The sequence below is a fragment of the Pinus tabuliformis genome, chromosome Q (assembly GCF_031772625.1).
Source record: "Pinus tabuliformis cultivar Carrire ecotype Pingquan chromosome Q, CPIR1, whole genome shotgun sequence".
Classification (NCBI taxonomy): Eukaryota; Viridiplantae; Streptophyta; class Pinopsida; order Pinales; family Pinaceae; genus Pinus; species Pinus tabuliformis.
In genome coordinates, this window is record NC_142296.1 from 135,846,966 (window position 1) to 135,852,729 (window position 5,764).

Consider the following 5,764-nt stretch of genomic DNA (forward strand, 5'->3'; position numbering starts at 1 on the left):
TCACACAACCTATGTATCTTGAAAACAAAACTATGATGATCCAAAGACAGCAATATAAGATTATTCAAAGGAGTATTAAGAGCCATCAGAGCATAATTTCTGTTGATACGTGGGATTCCTCAAGGTCGAAAGGAGATATGGTATACATAACGTTTATTTATTGCACTGTAAAAGGTAAATAGGCTCCTTATAAAAACCGAGAAAAAACAGATAGATCTCTCCAGCGCTCCCCTTCTTCGACGTCCACAGAGCAAATCCCCTTAGCACTCCACTGACTCTATATCCCCAAATAATAGCAAGCATTCAATGCTCAGTGGACAAGCTCGTTATCTCTATTCACCATATTTGCCACTAATCGCAAAATCGATTTTAGAGATGTCACCGAAAAATGCGACCTGTACAAAAATGCGACTATGGGACCTTCACAAGTCGCAGTTCTTTTCCACCATAATTAAGACTAGTCGCAAAATCACATTTTAGAGCCTTAGACCTGGCCAAAAATGCCACTTGTCCAAAAATGCAACCATGCGCACTTCACACGTCGCAGTTTCTTTCCACCATAATTGTGACTAGTCGCAGAGTCGCATTTTAGAGTCTTAAAGCTGTCGCAAAAAAATGCGACTATGCGACCTGGCCAAAGAATGCGACTATGCAACCTGGCCAAATATGCGTTCCTGTCCCTGTCGCTGCTATATTCTTGTCGAATATACGTTCCTGGCCAAATATAAGTTCCTGAGAAAGTGTGAAGCGCAGAGATGGTAGTGTTGTTGTTGAAGATCAGAACTCGCATGTCATGGAGAGTCGGATTCGGGCTTTCCACTTCAAAATATATAACCTTTTAGAATCTGTAATGTGAAGAATTGCTATTTAAAAACGCTGACAGTCCCCTCCTCGGAGCTTTTGCTGTCCGCCGCGGGTTTTGAACCTCGGCGTCAAATCTAGTTATTTAAATACACTAGCTCTCAAACGAATAAAATTATGGTAAATTTCAGGGCATTTACTAAAACCTTAGACGCCAAGCAAGTATAATAAATCATGGACAGTAAAAATGCTTGGCATGTTCACTATGATAAATTTGAAACAGAGAAGAAAGGGATTTTAAAATACCGTGTAAAACGAAGAGTGAGATTTTTGTAGTGGAAGAAATTATGTAGAGGGCATTCGCTCACCCTTCCAAGTTGTGCCTGTGAGAAAGGGCTTCGTCAAAGGAAGTTTAAAGGATTTATCTATAGACTAAAAAGGTATTTGGGTTTTGTTCTTACCCTTTACACCTGTATTGAGATCTGGAACTAGTAGTGGGAGCTTTGGATCTTGACTTGACGAGTCTACAACCGGGATAAGTCAAAAAGCAGCTATTGATTGCTCTTTATCAGTTGGAATTCATTATTTCTATTTAGTGGAATGCATCGTGTGATCGGGTAGTATGATCAGTCAGAGGATTAGATCCAGGGATGGGTTTGTCTGGAGGAGGATTTTCTAAATAGAAATCTCCCATAATAGGTAAGATAACCTTCCCAATACCCATCATGATACCCTCCCCATTTCTAAGGAAAAATAATCAGTTATGAATTTGGGAAGCCATGTGTGGATAGTTGTAGGTATTTCCTAGGAGGACATATTTTCCTTCTTTTTTTAACATCAAAAATGTTTACCATACCAACCATACTTTTCACGGGATAAATAAAGTCCACTTACAATGGAAAATAATATACGAAGCCATTAAATCAAATCTCCCACCAAATCATACGGCACGGTGAAAGCTTTAACCACAGAACTTTGGCAATAAGCTTGACTTTGTAAACCAATCAATTAAATTTGACATTTAATCTATGTATTCTTACGAGTTTGTTTTAACATGTTTCGAGTCACACAGATAACATGTTCCATGTTTTGATCACTAGGAACCAATTGTCATGTCTTAGCAGCTGTTGGGTCAACCTCCATCTCTTCTGTACTCTCACCGATTGACGGGGATGCATTTTCTCCTGAATCAGGAGCAGCTGGTTGCATAAGTTCTTGGGGATCTAAAACCACAGATTATGTTTGTTGAGAACATGTTGTTGCAGTGGGCTGATGGTTGATAGTAGGTGGCTGGGCTTGACTAGAACCTATTTTAGTTAGTCCAGATTATCGTGGAACTGCACCTGGTACACCTGCTACAACTTGTGGAGGTTGGAGGTTGTTGAACAGACTGGACATGTCAATTCCTTGGTGACTGTGAAGGAACATTTAAAGAATATCAATGAATCTGGACGGCATATAAATTGTAGACTTCTTCCCATAAATAACGATCATGTCTCTTGCCTTGTCTTTAATTCTAGTAAACTCTTGTCAATATTTGTCTCATGTTTTGGTACAAAAGGCTTAACAAAGGTTTCATATACATAGGTTGATCCTAAAACAACCCTTTGTTTTGGGATACCATAACTAAACAATGAGTGCAAGCTTTGCTTCACTGTACATAGGTAACCATGAAATGAAAGCATCTCTTACTCACTCAAAAACAATTAATGCTGCAATTATGATCCAATACTGACACCGGAATATCAGTTGCTCTATCATCGGCTTGTTCCTTTCTACTATTTTAAAACACTCAAATGCAGCATATGTGTAACCAAGGATAAATATGATGCCTCTAGTTATAAAATAATTCATATTGTTGATGCTCAGGGGTTAATCTGAGTATTGATCTAGCAGTGTGGAAGCCTTTCCTTAACTAAAATCCTTGAACAAACACTTCCCCTCTTAGGGAGACAACATGTCACTAAGAATCCCGCTTCAGATGTAAGATTTTCTGCTAATACTTAGCAGGTGGGATCCCTTCAAAGATTGCAGCAGCCTGGGAGGACATGTTTTCCTTGCCTCAAACTTTCATTTGATGGTGGAGTTAACCAGATTATATCTTGAATATCAAAGTGCCTCTTCTTTTTGTTGTCCATTTGGGCTATCGCAAAAGAGACAAGTTTTATGATCATTGCCACAGAATTTGCCAAATTGTAAAATGGTGGGCCAACAAGGTCACACGTGGTGATTTCTATTTATTTTGTATTGGACCATCTTTGCATGCATTACAGATGTCTTTTGCAAAGGCTTTAAGAGGAGAATATTGAGGTGTTAGTGACCTGGGTTATATTAATCTCTGTGTGGTTTTCTGTATTTTATTTTTTAGAGTTCCAAAGCAATGATAGCATTAAAAAATGAAAATAATATAAATTTAAAATCTCAATTCCATTTCTGACCACATCATCTTCGACCTCTTCTAAGTATGTGTATAGGTATTTCTTTTAACTTAATTTCTCTCAAATCAATTTGAAATATCTGCTAGTGCAGAGTGCCTAAAAATGCAATCATCTCTCAAATCAATTTGAAATATCTGCTAGTGCAGAGTGCCCAAAAATGCAATCATAGCAAACATAAATCTGGAGTATAGTTTGTGATTGTATTCATTATAATAGGACTGAAATTGTTTGTGAAATTGTTAAGCCTGGTTTGGACTCGTATTGGATATAGAGATGAGACTGATTGTGAAACTGTTAAAGATAGTCTATTCATGCATTGAACATAACGTGGATGGGATTAATTTTAAAACTGTTTCGGTGGATGATTAGTGTATTAGAAGTCATAAATTAAAAGTCATGAATACTTATTATAAAATTGGATATGAGAAGTGACAAAGACTATTGCTAATAGAAGTTATGTTTAGATGTAAGATGCATCATTACTGGAATTTACCTTAATATAACACTTAATGAGAGCTAAAGGTAACTTTATGGGAGCTAGAGGTAATTTCATTTTACAATGATGGACAATTTACGTAACATGTTTGTTCTTTTTTAGAGTAAGGTGTCTTCCTACAGCAACGCATTACAGAAATTTGCTAGCAATTCTACTTCTGCTTTAATAATGCAGAGGAAGAGAATATAATTACCATTGTATATACGTTTCAACCTTTACATTTTGTTTTGTATATATTTCTATGTTAATATATAACTTGTTTTACAATAAAAAAATGTTCTTAAAGTTCAAATTGACTTTTATCTCACAGAATCATCCTTCTCGAGTGAAACTTTTTTATTATTTGAAACATTTTTTAATCTTTTTCGCTATAATTAGCTTAATGGTAAGAGTAAGCTTTAAGTGAGTAAGATTATGTTAATTTTCCCAAATTAATATTTATCTTATTAGTGTCTTAATCTTTAGTTATTATCTTATTACATAGGTTATCGTAATTGACAACATAGTGATTACTTAATGGATAACAATTTTGTTTCAATTGTTTTTTACTTATACTCATCAAGGTGACATAGTTACATACATCAATTTGGTTTTAGTAAGCTATTTACATAGTTTGATGTAGCTTTTTTGCACTGATTAAAATAGATTAATGTAGTTTTTCGCACTGATTGATCTAGCAGAATGTCAAATTTGGAGAACCATATTAGGAAAAACGGTTTTTTTTCAAGATTGTGCTTCTGTATCCCAAGAACTACTTAAACCCAGAAGGGACTACCGTTGCCTATAGCCCTTGTTAATTAATTGTGAAGTAGCATTTCCTACGATGTCTCTTCTCGATATCTCATGAGAACACAAATGTTTCATATTTTTTTGTTTGTTTTTTCTTGGACAAGATCCTTGAAGTATCATCTGTCATTTAACAAAACTTCTTAAATGGTGGAAAACAACATGGTAGATTGCATTTAGGCGACAAGAGAATGGCAAGAATTTGTAGAATGTATAGCAGTAATCTACTTTATCTTTAGGTAATTTGATGATGGAGCGTGTTTAGCCAAAGATAAATCTGAGTAATGGAGCGAATTTTAACAGTTGACTGTGATTTTCTAGTCTTATTAAATTCTAATTCAGTGAAGAAAATTATTGAATTAAAGTTTGGGAATTAAGAAAAAGATTCACAGAACTAATAAACTGAAGTCAGGAGATAGTGCAAGGCGTAGGGGTTCTTGTCACTCCAGTAATGAGTGTACAGTCGTTATTTAGGTAAAAGATTCTTGCAAGGCACAGTCGACAAAAATTGCATCACATTTGGATCCTTAATCTAAACCTACAAAACACACAGACACGAATTCTAGCAAGCTTTCTGATCCTGTCCAAGGTCGAATGAAAATGTCAACAAAGGGTAAAGAAAGAAAAGACTGAAACCAACCTTGATGTTGGAGTTCTTGACGACAGGCATGTCGGTGATGCAGGAGTAGGACTTCTAGTTCTCCTTGATGTCCACGGGTTTGTTGAGAAACATGGTGGAAGAGGTGCAAAACCAACACCAGCCACATTAACAACCTCATGTGGCTTTTTTTGAAAGAAGGCACTAGAGGTATTTGAGTGATAATATGCGCTTCAATTTGGGAAAATTGTCCACTAGAAAATAAGTCTCAAAAATTGCATCACATTCTTATCCTCAATCAAAACCTGCAAAAAACACACACAAAAATTCTAGCAAGCCTTCAGATTTAGTTGATGGTCGGATGAAATGTGAGTAGATGGTAAAGAAAGAAAAAAAATGAAATCGACCTTGATGTTGGAGTTCTTGATGTGCGGCATGTCAGTGATGTAGGAGTAGGCCTTCTAGTTCTCCTTGACATCCATGGGTTTGTTGAGAAACATGGTGGAAGAGGTGTAAAAACAAGACCAGTCACATCAACAACCTCATATGTTTGAAAGAAGGCACCAGAGGTCTTTGAGTGATAATATACCCTTGGATTTGGGAAAACTGTCCATTGGAAAAGAAGTCCCAACTCTTTGAATTTGG

General features: G+C 36.2%; 1 pseudogene; it reads right to left on the reverse strand.

Annotated features, from left to right (window-relative positions):
- Positions 1-1,827: 1,827 nt before the first annotated feature.
- On the reverse strand, positions 1,828-2,655 carry LOC149218628 (uncharacterized; annotated as a pseudogene).
- Between the last annotated feature and the right edge of the window lie 3,109 nt (positions 2,656-5,764).